The sequence below is a fragment of the Papilio xuthus genome, unplaced genomic scaffold (assembly GCF_000836235.2).
Source record: "Papilio xuthus unplaced genomic scaffold, Pxut_1.1 DF827570.1, whole genome shotgun sequence".
Classification (NCBI taxonomy): Eukaryota; Metazoa; Arthropoda; class Insecta; order Lepidoptera; family Papilionidae; genus Papilio; species Papilio xuthus.
The window spans coordinates 2,638,820-2,653,470 of NW_013531079.1; the positions used below are offsets into that span (position 1 = coordinate 2,638,820).

At 33.2% G+C, this 14,651-nt stretch overlaps 1 long non-coding RNA gene across 1 annotated transcript in view; it reads left to right on the plus strand.

Moving 5' to 3' along the window:
• Positions 1 to 10,981, plus strand: part of LOC106118715 (uncharacterized) — a 31,924-nt gene extending 20,943 nt beyond the window's left edge. Inside the window, exons 3-4 of the long non-coding RNA XR_001227933.1 lie at positions 3,211 to 3,248; positions 10,957 to 10,981. This is a non-coding gene — a long non-coding RNA (uncharacterized LOC106118715). The remainder of the gene's footprint in view (positions 1 to 3,210; positions 3,249 to 10,956) is intronic.
• Positions 10,982 to 14,651: the final 3,670 nt, after the last annotated feature.

A 14,651-nucleotide genomic window follows, 5' to 3' on the forward strand; every position in this document is an offset into this window, starting at 1 on the left:
GACTAGGATTCATATCATAGTTCTTCATTAAACGAATATTAAAAAGTTCTTAAACAAGTCTTCTGAATTCCTGAAAGAATCGACATTTCATTGTTTCGCCATACAAAATGATTCAACGTAAATTCCCGTTTCATATTCGAGCACCCTGTACACAATGGGGCTTGACTTCAGCACTCTATAGCTGTAACTCTTTCGATGTAAGTAGGACGAGTGTTTAAATGTTACTTGAGCATCTTACAAGTGAAGTTTCTTTGATTTCAATCTTACTTTGAACATCTACAAGAATACTCAAACTAAGGCAATAGATTATTCATGCGAAAAGAGTTTGAAATCTGTATTTTGAAATAATCTTAAGATACCCTGCCTTTTGGGGGAAAGACAGGGTTATGTGAGATTCTTACTCACTAAAACCCACTCGGTGGCCATCCTCAAGTGCGTCTGCGAGGGTCCCGGGATCTCCAAAGGAACGCACCGGAACCCTCTGCACTGGGCTTCTGCACGACTCAAAGACTAGCTTACGCTGTCGTCTAAACTCTGGTTACGGCACCGACTAGTTTCATACCCGTCGTCAATCATTCTATAAATAAACAACTAGTTGTCGCGACTCCGTCCGCGCGGTAAAAAAACCTAATAAAGAAGCCTACGTATTCTTCCAGACTATGTTCCACATATATGCCACACTATACGTTCCCACTGTGGAGCTCGAAGCCAACCCTAGAAAAGGGTGACTATGCTATAGTCAACCACGCTGACCCGATGCGGGTTGACTTCACAAATATGTTTGGATTTCTTCAATGATATGAGTCAGTTGCATCACCATGTTTTTCTTCTCATTTTTTCATTAATCGAAAATACATTGGTATATTGTGAGATTCGAACTCACGATCTGCAGATTACAAGTCAATAGCTCCTCCCCTGAGCCACTGACGCTTGGTTCTACACAATTCCTTAACAAAAAATGCCTTAGAGAATACAATTGTTAATATGATTTAGGTAACATGTAATCGTTCAACAAACTCGAGGTACGTTGTTAGGGTACATAAAATACGTTAACAAAACAACTGCTATAAATGTCTCAAAGAGTTATTGTTATTCACTAACACAATTTGTTGGGTACTCCTTGCTAAGCCCCGTACAGCCCCTGGGGACATTATTTTTGTTTCGGGAATCGAATTTATTATTATTAGTATAGAATGTTTATTGTTTATACTGTTTAATTGCCCGTCTGTATGTCCATTCTGTAATAACATACTCGTACATACCTAGCTCTGTCCGAAATAAAAAAAAAATCTAGCGTATGTGTTCTTCCATGTTCTATATCTACGCCAAAAGCGAGATTCGTTTAGTTCATCTAGAGTTACTTTAAGACAAATATCCATCCATTTATCTAAACTTTCGCATTTATTATATTACTAGTTTTTGCCCGCGACTCTGTCCTCGCGATGTTAAAAAATAAAACGAACTAAGTAACCTGTGTGTTCTCCCAGATTGTGCTCCACATCTGTGCCTAATTTCATCGAGATCCTTGAGTCGTTCATGAGTTATAATACCTTGTAACAAACATCTATCCATCCATACATACAAGCTTTTGGTTTTGTAATATTAGTAAGATATCGTGACATTTTAATGCACAATAATAGATCCCAAGTGTGAACAGAATTTAATACTTTGACTGTAAGCATACAAATACTAGGGGTCTAGGCTCCGAATATAATTTTGTCCCATTCGGCGTCGAGACCCTTGGTCCGTGGGGTCGTAGCGCTTTAAGACTTTTTAAGGACATTTCCAAAAAATTAATCGACATTACAGGGGACTGAAGAGCTGGCAGCTACCTCGATCAAAGAATTAGTTTAGCTGTCCAAAGGGGGAATGCTGCCAGTATCTTCGGGACCTTGCCTGAAGGGACTTTTAATAACATATTTTAGTGAATTTTTCGTTTTTTTTTTAAATATTTTATTTTATATCATAGATTTAAGACAATATCTTTATATATATAATTCTTCTGTGACTGTGTATGTCACTGAACTTCTCTCAAACGACTGGGCCGATTTTGATGAAATTTTTTGTGTGTGTTCAAGGGGATCTGGGAATGGTTTAGATTCACAATTTTGTCCGCTGGACAATGTTTTTTAATTAATTTTTAATTTATTAGTAGTTGTTGATTTTGGAATGTTTTACATTGGATCCGGCAGACGGCGCTACCATCGCAGTGTCAAATTTTTTCAGTCAGTTTCAAATTAAAGACGTGTAGACAGAACAACGGCTGTCGGGTCCGCTAGTGTAATTATATACTTTGACTATATTTTGTTAATTCAGTCTGGTTTGTTGGCTTGAATTAATTTTACTCCTACTTATTTGTGGGGTTTAAATAAACACGTCATAATTATTAACATGAGTTTACAAAGTTGTTATTTGTTATGCAATTTTTCATTTTTATCGCGCTAACTTTGGGACCGGCGTAAGTCGAGTTCGCGCTGGCTTTTGCTGTTGTTGCAAAACTTGGAAGTTTAAGCTTGATAAATAACTTTACGCGAATCATAACTCTTTAATAACAACAACTAAATAACTAACTCTAATAAGAATATAATTACTTAGAGGACATCTTATTTTATTGTTCAGGAAAATATGAAAAAATACATCTTTACATTTTTCAAATAGAGCTTCGCGGATCAGGAGTTTAAGCACTTGAGTTGTAATTTGCAGGTGGATTCACAAATCGCCATGTACCAATGTGTTTTTCGACTTTCTATTTACATATGTACATTTATTCGATGTTCTTCCGTTGAAGGAAAAAATCGTGATGCAATCTGCACATATCTGAGAAGAATTTCAAACTTATGTGTGAAGTCAACCAACCTGCACTGGGCCAGCGAGGTTGACGATGGCCTAGTCACCCTTAACTTAGGGTTGGCTTCGAGCACCTCAACGGACGTATAGTGAGCTGATGAACGAATGAATTTTTCAAAGAGAATGGTATAGATTACTCTATGTTTTTAAAGATGTGTGTTTGCAGTGAAAATGATTCACTTGTCTTGTTATATTTGTAATTGTTTTTTCAAGTTTTCAAGTTCAAAATACTTCAGTTCAAAATACTAATTTAAAAAAATGATAAACGTAAGCCGTTATTATAAGAGTTTATCACACTTTCATTAACACGTTGTTAGAAATAATTGCAGAGTTTTGACACGTCATTATTTGCTTTGCTTTCAGAATATTGCACAGGAGGGATCGCACTGTTTGCAGAAGGGGTGAGTTCTTTTATTAAATCCTTTATTGATATACCTACGGTTGCCAAGCAGCATTTTATGTGTAAAAGTGCCTTATACATGGTGTTCAACAAGGGACTATTTGTTCAAACTGATATTGTCGTTTCCAGTAACGAACTTTTAATACTTGTTGGTGTCTTTGTTTTTTTTATATATAAAAATAGCAGTTGATTGTGACTCCATTATAAAAAAAACATAATTAGTAGCCTACGTGTTCTTTCAGATTATGTTCTATATGGATGCCAAATATTATCAAGATCAGTTAAGCCGTTCCGGAGATACCTTCAAATAAACATCCATCCATCCATCTAAACATTCGCGTTTATAATATTAGTAAGATGAGAGTATATGTAAATTAATAAAAGTATCATTTTGTTTTTTAAAATAAAATATTATTAACATTTCATTAAAACATTTCTGTTAAAAAAAACTGAAAACACCTTTATGTAAAGGAAAAAATAAAACGAGCACTTAGTTTAAATTTATTATCGTTGTAAAAATTGAAAAGATGTTTCACTTTGCCCAGTTCCTCGGTAAAGTCAGAAGCTTAAAAGCATTCCCGTTTAATTGCCACTGCTTTGGCCCATTACTCCCAAGACGGTTGAAATATACGCGCTTGAGGGGAAGAAAAAAAAGGTACGGTACTTTCTTAAGACTCAAGTTTATCTTAAATCGACTTAAATGGATTTATTGAAGTTACAATATTTATTATTCACTTATTGTGTGGCTTAAAAATCGCCACAGTATTTGAATAATTAATTTATAAGTTTACAAACGTTATCAAATTTAACTAGTATAATTCGACCATAAATATTTTATAAAGGTGCTTTCTCTTAGTTATTAACGGGCATAAAAAATTGAAACTCGACTTATATGGGATGAAATAAATAAGGATAGAATAAATATACCACATACTAGAAACTGCCGAACTCAGAGAGGTTTCCCTTAGCGTAGATTAAATTAATCAATATGAAGATGCAAGTAACAATTGTCTCATAGCACCAAAGAAGACAAGTAGTGTTGGTTTGAGTGCTTTCCGAGGAGATCCCGGACACATATCTTTGATTTATACACTTGAGTTTGGCCACCGAAGGAGTTTTAGTTCGTCAAATCTCACATAACCCAGTCTTCCCCCTGAAGTATATTTGGTTGCCCCCGACACCATAAAAAAGGGTCGTGTTATCGACTTATTAACGATACAAATGCGTCAATTATTATGTAAGTAAATGTTAAAGATAAAGGTTAAATAATATAATAACATTGTATACTTATCTTTATGTATCGTACAAGTGTTGGGAGTTAATCTTACACAATGAGGCTATATAAGAGGCAATATCATTTTGTTTTACGTCGGACGCGATGGAAATCTGCTTAGCGAGCAGTTTTCAGATTAAATTCTTCGGATCGGGGTCACGAGAGTGTGGAGATATGAAAATTGTGCTATCGCAGCATCGAAAAACCCCTACCATTGTCTATACTCTATACTTATAAATAAAATTGGAATGTCTGTTATATACTCGTAAATATACTAGCGGACCCGACAGACGTTGTCCTGTCTACACGTCTTTAATTTGAAAATTCGAATATTATTTAAAATTTGACACTGCGATGGTAGGGCCGTCTGTCGGATCCAATGTAAAACATTCCAAAATCAACAACTACTACTAAATTAAAAATTAATTAAAAAAACATTGTCCAGCGGACAAAATTGTGAATCTAAACCATTCCCAGATCCCCTTAAACACACAAAAAAAATTTCATCAAAATCGGTCCAGTCGTTTGAGAGAAGTTCAGTGACATACACACTCACAGAAGGATTATATATATAAAGATGTACATTACATACACCAAAATATCATTTTTTTATAATTTTTGTCTGTCTGTTTGTACCGGCTAATCTCTGAAATGTCTGGATCGATTTTGTCCGGACTTTTATTGGCAGGTAGCTGTTATAATAAGGAGTAACTTAGGCGAAGTTTATTTTAGAAAAATTCTTTAATTTATGAAAAATAAAGTATTGTTGCAATGTCCAAGTACTGTGCAGTACCGCGCGCAGCTCAAAGACAGTATTTCACGCGAAAGAAGTCACGGGCACAGCTAGTTTAAAAAACTCTATGAAAATATTTCAAAAAATCGTGGCTATTGAAAATAACTTTGACATAATTGAGATAACAATATGTTTTCAATTGGGTTTTTGGTCTTAGAAACCCACAATGAGTCAGAAGTGATCATAAAATTACTGAATATTTCATAGATTAACATAATATAAAAAACCTTTAACAATTGCAAATTAAAAAAAAAACGTTACTAATATGATCTCATACGATTTTGCCGGCGGTTAATAAAAATGTGAACACAAAATGGCCGCTATTATCATTGCGACGAAGCAGTTTTAAAAATAAAATAAGATTATATTTGCATATTAAGAGATTTGCGCAATCCGCAAACAGCGTTGTAAAACGGTACATTTTTAACATAATTATTTTATATTTAAACTAAAAACTAAAGTCGAAAACGCTAAATAAAATTTAATTCCAGCTGCAAATTTCGCATTTGCTAGTTTTTTGCAAATATTTTCCAAAATCATAATTATAGGAACAATAAAATGATTCCTCGTAATATTAAAGATCTGTTTAATATTAAAAAATTACAAAAATATCTTAGAAAATAAAAGTATATTAAAACACTCCAGCAAAGTTAGTAAACACAACAAAATGAAGCTTAAAAAATGTTAAAAATAAAACGGGCAATGTCGTTTTGAAGGACACTCATAAAATCCGTTTCATGAATCCCTTCAAATTATTTCGGTTCATTGCATACGTTTAAAATATTCTGCAACTTTTAATTCTGTATTTCATTTTAAACATTTTTTGATTAAATATATATATATATATATATATACATACATATAAATAAATAAAATTGGAGTGTCTGTTTGTAGTATTGAAATCACATTTTTTATAATTTTTGTCTGTCTGTTTGTTCCGACTAATCTCTGAAATGGCTGTACCGATTTTGACAGGACTTTTATTAGAAAGTAGCTTATTTAATAAGGAGTAACTTAGACTACGTTTATTTTAGAAAAATAAAGTAATGTTGCAATATTTAAGCACTGTCCAGTACCGCGCGCAGCTCAAAGGCAGTATATCACGCAGACGAAGTCGCGGTCCCAGCTAGTCTTAAATACAAATCTTTAATCAATTTTAAAACTAAATATTACATTTGTTTTTACAATAATTTTCACGTTTAAAGACCAATAACCGTTGGTTTCTGAGACCAAAATCTTTGTAAACACATCGTTATGCGCTTTGTCGACACAACGGAATGATATATACAAACTCGCACACCTTTCTACAAAAAAAAAACTTTCCAGTCAGTCGAGAAAGTGCGATCAAGCGACACGATTTGACTTTTAGTGTGTTGTCTGAATGTTTCGACAGTAGATTTAGTCTGTAAACAACATAAATAGCTACAATGCTATCTGTCGCCCGCGACTCCGTCCGCGCGGGAATAAAAATAGATGTTCACCGATTCTCAGACCTACTCAATACACTCACAAAATTTCATGAAAATCGGTCAAGCCGTTTCGGAGGAGTATGGGAACGAAAATTGTGACAGGAGAATTTTATATATAAGATTATACTTTAGTTAACATTAAGGTAATTATAAAAAAAATATGCAGCAATTTATTACAATTTACGCACAAAAAAATCCTGTTTGTAACATACCTCTTGTTCATATTATCTTCATTATATTTCCATGTCTCGTATGTATTTAATTTATTAACTTTTATATTATAATTAAAATTTTTCACCTGTTTGAATGGTACGGGTGAATCGCATTCAAAAGCCAGCGGCTGTAATGACGAGTGCACTTGAAAATTTCCGCATATTTAAAATATATCATTAACATGTTACTCTTCCAAACTAATTTAAATTTCGCATCGTATTAAGGACCCTTTAAATTGTTGAAGATATTCGTTTTATATAGACTTTATATGAGTATAGCTTTATGTAATTACTTGATGAAATGGAACTTTTTTTTAAATGCTTAAGCGCTTTAATAATAAACGTTTTATAGGTTATCAATTGAGTTCTTTTTCATTCATTACTGAATTCTGGAATGTATCAAAACTCTCTTATCACAATGTTACTTGCTGTACTCCGAATCGTCTTGACCAATTTTTATGAAATTTTAAAAGCACAATGAGTAGGTCTGAGAGTCGGTTTACTATCTACTTTTAATTCCGGGCGAACGAAATCGGGGGCGAGAGCTAGTGTATATATACTAGCTGACGCCCGCGACTCCATCCGCGCGGGATTAAAAATAGATATTGGCCGATTCTCAGACCTACTCAATATGCTAACAAAATTTCATGAGAATCAGTCAAGCCGTTTCGGAGGAGTATGGTAACGAAAATTGTGACACGAGAATTTTATATATAAGTCGTGTTAGTTACGCTATTTTATAATTCAAAAACGGGCGAACCTATTTGGCTGAAAATTGGTAGAGGTAGTTTAAAACCAGGAGTGGGACATATGATTTTTATCCCTTATCTGTGGGTTTTTTTTAATTTCGCGCGGACTGAGTCTCGGATAAATGCCAGTTAAATATATACACGACATACTGCTTTTCACAGACTGAAAGGATAGGAAAGAAAATTTCTCTTTAATTTTAAATGTTTAAAAAAATATCTTGCTCGGAGTATGTCTTACGTTTCAAATCAAAACCTATATGCTTTTCCTTTTAGTTTATTTCTGTTTTGTATAAACGCGTTATTATTTACAATATCTTTCATTTAAATATTAACTTTATAACATAGTCCTTTTAGAATTGTCTGATCGTTAAGAAAATTGTGCAACGTTCAAACAACATTTAAAGTAGCATTCCACTAAAACTGGGTCAACTCACTTACAGCTATAAGTAGAAAAGAAAATACAGCGCAAATCCTTTTTTTTAAATCTCCGCCAAGCTGCTTTTAATTGAATCTTTTCTGTATACTAGTAAAACTTTGGATGAGTTTTAAACTTTACTAATGTTTATACGAGTAGGTTTCTGAGGCTAAAATCTCTGTAAAAAACATATTAACCCTGTCATTATATTTGACAAAATAGAGATAACAATATGTTTTGACAGGTGATTTTTATTTCAGAAACCCACGGTAGGTCTGATATTTTAATTCGTAACTAGTGTCTATGTTTGATTGTTTGTTACTTTACATAAATTTGGGTACACACTATACCGGTATTTAAAATAACAATTAATGAAACCAATTAATCTGTATAAAATTACAAAATATATTTGAATTATGATATGTAAAATATGAAAATTTTATAAAAAAAACTAACTGTAGCCCGCGACTCCGTCCGCGCAGGATTAAAAATATGTAGATGTTGGCCGATTCTCAGACCTACTCAATATGCTCACAAAATATCATGAGAATCGGTCAAGCCGTTTCGGAGGAATATGGGAACGAAAATTGTGACACGAGAATTTTTTATATAAGATATCAAAGCTTGTCCTCGAGTCCGTCCGTTAAAAAGACTTAATTAGTAGCCTAAGCATTATCCTATACCATGTTCTACTATGACAAATTTAAGTGAGATCCATGCATGCGTACTGGAGATACATTCTAACAATCCATCCATCAAAACATTTATAATACTAGTAATAAGTAAGATTGATGATATATATTTGTAGGGTTGTAGCACCAATTAAAGGCCACTTTTATTAACTTTTTTTTTATATGGCAGTCTCAGTATGTAACTTTATCATTTGCATGTAGCTGGCTGGTAGTAAAAATATACAATATCGTTGTGCGCAAGAACTGCATGTTAATTAGCAAGTAACGGAAGAGAAAAACTAGGGCAGAGCTAGTAAAAGAATTTCCGTTTAGTTAGTCAAAGTTGGATAACATTTTTTTTATCAAGAATATTATATACACTTATATGTTAAGTAAGTTTTTGGTTCTTGAATGTTGTCATCTACAAGTCTCTGTTAGTGTCCTGGCTTATTTAAATAAACGTACGAGTATATAAAAATCCATTTTTCAAGTTTGTCCGTACATTTCTATAATTGATTTCCTAAAATTCATTGGCTATTTTTTTGAAATAATGAAATATTTTATAGAAACTTCGTATTATTGAAGTTAAAATTAATATACAGAATAATTGAATAACAAATTCATTGATTGATAGCAAAATGTTAGTTCTAATTAAAAATAAATCTTATATAATAGTTTATAGTAATTACAAAATATCTTACTTCTTGGATGGATGTTTGTTGGATGGAACATAGTCTGGAAGAACACATAGACTACTAATTTAGTTTTTTTTTATCACCGCGCAGACATTCGCTGGCGTCAGCTAGTATTTAATAAATTACGTATTTGATTAATTTCACTGGAAAATAAAGCAGGGAAGAGTGTTGCTTGTATATTTGGAGGTGAGCCAATAGACTTTTATCTCTTTTCTTTATATAGACACGCACACATTTGCAATTCCGTGTAGTTTGCAACTTTTGCAATTTTTCACGAACAGTACCGTGAAGCGAGAATAATTAATTATCTTCAAGCGAACATTTTACATATTCATTGGAAAGTTACGGCAAATATTTAATTATAAACAATTTTATATATAAAAAGTTACTTGAATTAGTTGGAAGTTTATTACATCATCATTCGGTCGTAGCCTACCCTAAGTTAGGGGTGACTATGCCATAGTCAACCACGCTGACTCAGTGCGGGTTGAATTCACACAATTCTTTGAATCTATTCTCAGATATGTGCAGGTTACATCATCATGTATTCTTTCACTGTAAGATCGTCGGAAAAATGTAAATGGAAAAACACACTGGTACATGACGGGATTCGAATCCAGGACCTGCAGATTGCAAGTCAAGTGCTTAACCCCTGAGCCACCGTCGCTTTGTTATATTACTTAACGATTTTTTTTAAATAGAAATATAATACAGTTTTCCTTTAATCATGCTTAGTGTGATCTATAAATGTGGGTTTCTATTGCATTTACTGCATTGACATATTGTCATTATCTCTTTCAGGCTCTTTGAAACAAAAGAGACAACGATATATTTTATACAAATCTGACTTCTGTTAAAATATACAGTGGGTTTCTGAATTCAATATAACAGTTTAAAAGTTTTATGTTGAATTTCTGTTTTGTCAACGATAATGGCAGGGATGACGATATGTTTCATACAAAGATTTTGGTGTCAGAAACCGTGGTTAAACTTTTTTTAATAAGTTTGGGGTCAGAGCCATCTAGTTACATTTATAAATGTCGAGCAACGCAGATCACGGATTCAAGCAATGCAAAAAGACATTCACATATTAACGAACTGTGAACGCTTGCAATCAACGCTAGAAATTATACAAAGTTCAATACTCTGTATTCAGACTAGAAGCTACGAATACGTTCAATATGCATTTTAGTTGTACTGCATGTTACCGAGCGATTGTGAATTTCGATAATTTATAAATTGCTCAAGACTTTTCCATTTCCAAGGCCGGCAACGTATCTGCAGTTCCTCTGGTGTTCCAGGTGTCCATGGGTGTCGTTGATCACCTCGGTGTTTCCGCTGCTCGTTTGTCCCCTTCTCTTATAAAAAACAAACATTTTTGTACGAAATTATATGTTTTTAATGAAATAGTAATATTAATATTTTGTTTCAGATTCTCTACGTAAGCGGCATTGGTAAGTGATATTTTTAAGAACAATTAAAAACATCAAATCTATTGGATGTATACATACAACATAATTATTTAATTCACATGTACTTTTATAATTAGGTTTCGGAAAAAAGAACAAAATATTTTCTTTGTTTTTTGTTTGAGCCATTTTTCTTTTCTCTTAACAAGCGTTGGCATGATCTGTGAATAATTAATGACATCGACCGGACGGGCAATGCATATTCATACAATGCCAGCGGAAATACAGATGATGTTAGATATTCTCTGTTATTGCAAATATTGCACGTCCGAAATCACATTTATCATTGCTTAATTTCTTTTTAAACTTTATGTGACAAACATTCCTACATGTATTAGGTATAACGTTTGAAGTTGAGTTGTAGGGGTTGTTTGTATTGAAATAATTTAAATTTAAGACGCCTGCAAAATATAAATAGCAAACATGTAGATTCAATAATTAGTGGATAGGTTTTAGTAAGTGTCTTAAGGCAATTACAACAGTATGAAAATTCAAATTTTGTAATTATCCTTAAATAACTTTATTTTCTAAAGTTTTTAAAAACAGTTCATACTTTTAGTATTATGGATTCAAAGCGTACTTTTTAAGTAATAATTATAACTTTGCTCGTTATTTGTTTCGCGTTGTTATAAAAGAGACTTGATCCGTGAATAACAAATATAGCTGAATTGCTATTGATATTCATAAGGGAACAAGGATTCAAGGATAATAGCTTTATAAAATGTTTGCTTGAGACACTGTGGTATCGATAACAGTTTGTTTTATAACTTTGATTATTTTTACGCCTACATCCCTACATCAAATATATTAGATAAACGTTAATAAGTTTCTCGGCTAGAAAACCTATGCTAGTGAATATGATCGAAATGACAAAGTTTTATAAGTAATATTATACTCTTTAATTGTCAAAGACACGTACTACTTAGGTAATACCAAGTATGTCGCGGAAGAGAGCGAAAGCGTGCCCGTGGCCCCGTCCCGATGCGTTGGAAGAACAGAGAGGTTTAGTGGGTATGCCTCCGCTATGGAGGAGAATCCCACATAACTACTGCGTCCCTTCCAGGGCGCGGAGTATGCATAAAGCATTCCTCTCTGGAAAAAAAATAGGTAATACCAAATATTATATAAATTACCAATGTGTAGAAGCTATATCTACGAAATGTATATGAAATCTGTATAAATTCTTTGTCAGAATTTTTCAAGCACGAAAAAAGAAGTTTTTATTCTTATTTTGCGATTTAATTTTAGAAATATAAAACTTTATTTTGTAATATTACTTAATTCGTTACTTTGAAGTCATCAAACCTTGGCGTAATGTAGACCTCTTAAGTAGAAATATAACAAAAACTAGTACAATTTTTAAAATTGATAAAATAGTACTTAAATTCAGTATTTGAAGGTAAACAGAAACGTAACTAGTTTATTCATTTTGCTTTGAGATAGACGCTGGGAAGTGGGCCAAGCCTCCGGTGGGGACATTCAGAAAAGAAAATTCTATTTCAGCGAGATAAACAGTTTTTACTATTTTAAAGCGGATTTTCATAGACTTTGATTATTTTTTTGTACTTTGCCCATAATCATTTAAGTGCATTTCTTTGGATGAAATAACACCTATACTAAGTGAAGATTATTTTTTCAATTAATTACTTTAATTTAATACATACAAAAGATGATATTTATATCCTAACCGATTCTGTTTTTTTGTCCCCACAATGCCCCTGCAAAAGTCTACCTCTGCTCTATAATCCCCGTAAACGTATTTTTGCATGTAGTATTTCAACAGGAGTTAAAGTTTACTATTATTTTGTTGCAAGTCATGTATCTGCATTGTAGAAATCAATACTAATAATATAGGTACGTAATCTGAAACGTTCTCCAATTACTCGAATCCGCCGCTGCAATATAATCCAATCAATGCCTGCGATGCAAACCTATATACAGCCTAAAGCCTGGCTAGTTACGTAAGTCGAAGTTGCGAGTATCGACTAATGTATTCACAAATCTAATGATCTATTTGAATACTGTTATACTATGATATAATTAGATTATCTTACTAATATTATAAATGCGAATGTTGTGGCGATGGGCCGGCCATATTGCCCGCAGAACGGACGGTCGATGGGGCCGCAAAGTCCTAGAGTGGCGGCCATGGAAAGGGCCACGCAGCGTGGGCAGGCCTCCCGCAAGATGGACCGATGACCTGGTCAAGGTTGCGGGAGCATCCTGGATGCAGGTGGTGTTAGAATATATCCAGAAATCATCATAGAATCATTCCAGAATGGTTGAATAGCATATATGTAGAACATACTCTGGAAGAACACGTTGGCTACTCTGTTTTTCCGCGTCGACGGAGTCATGTACAACTAATATTTAAATTACTATACTATCCTTCCTCTCAAACATATTAAAAAACAGGAAGTAGAGACAGTTCATGCAACATTTTAAAGGTAAAATAGTCTTGTACATATTTATATAACAATTTTCAAATTTTATCGATTTTTGATTTTTTGTTAACATCTGAATATCAATTGCATCGAAAACTCATCGTGTTTTTTTTAGTAAAAAGAACAATTTAACAATCGTTTATTTACACAAAGGATTATTTTGTCTGTTAAAAGTACAAAGCGTTACCACCAATCAGCTCGGAGGATTATCAAAATGTTCATAGCATTCACGAGCGGTTTAAAAGCTCTGCAATAATCCCACGGGATGCGAATTTTGCCTCTTCAATTTTAAAACTTTCTCATCCGCGAGTTTTAAAATATAGTAGCGAGATTACGTAATATTAACAGGAATAAGAGATAATTCTTTGTTTCCGACTTTGCATTTATTTATTTAGCCATCAGAGCTTGTTCAAACTAGTTGTAAATTTAACAAGAAACGAAAAAACAATTTAAAAACAATCTTTTATTAGTTTCTTATTAATTAAAATAACTTAAAATTAACCACCAAAAACAACTCTACTCGTCAAGGCGATTCAATGAGGTTGTGTTGTCTTATTACGAAGTTCCTAAGGCCTCCCTCTACCTCCATCGTCAGATGAGCACCATGACATCATATTTAATTGTCACGTGTTTAACACTTGGTGTTTTTGAAGTGGATCAAATTTAATTTGCAATCAATAGGACGGCTGAAACTAAATAAAAGCTTATAAAAAACTCAATCATTCCATCAAAATCGTATGGCACCTCGCTTATTAGAATTAGTTCAATTGCTTAGGCTACAGGATGTCCTAATATCATACACATACATGTACATACAAACACATGTATAGAAATATACATATACTAGCAAACTTTACCCTCTTGGATAAAAATAGGAGTATATAAAAAGTGGTTAGAACATTTTAAAAAGGCAAGAGTACATTTATAGCGCGCCCCTATCAATGGGGTGTGAAACATACTGCTTTGGGGCGGCTGTTATCGGGAGTTTACGCCTTGTAAACTTCACATCATACGCTCAGATAGACAGTGTTTATGCGTTAGTGACAGCAAGTTATCTCTATTCAAACATTATTCTGAAAGCGAAAATCATTTTAAAATTTAGCATAATAAATGCTGGAGTATTGTGTGTATTATAAGGGTATATTGATTTGTGAAAGACAGTAATAGAGATGTAAAGAATTGTTTTGTGTAATGTCAAGAATTAAAAACATCCT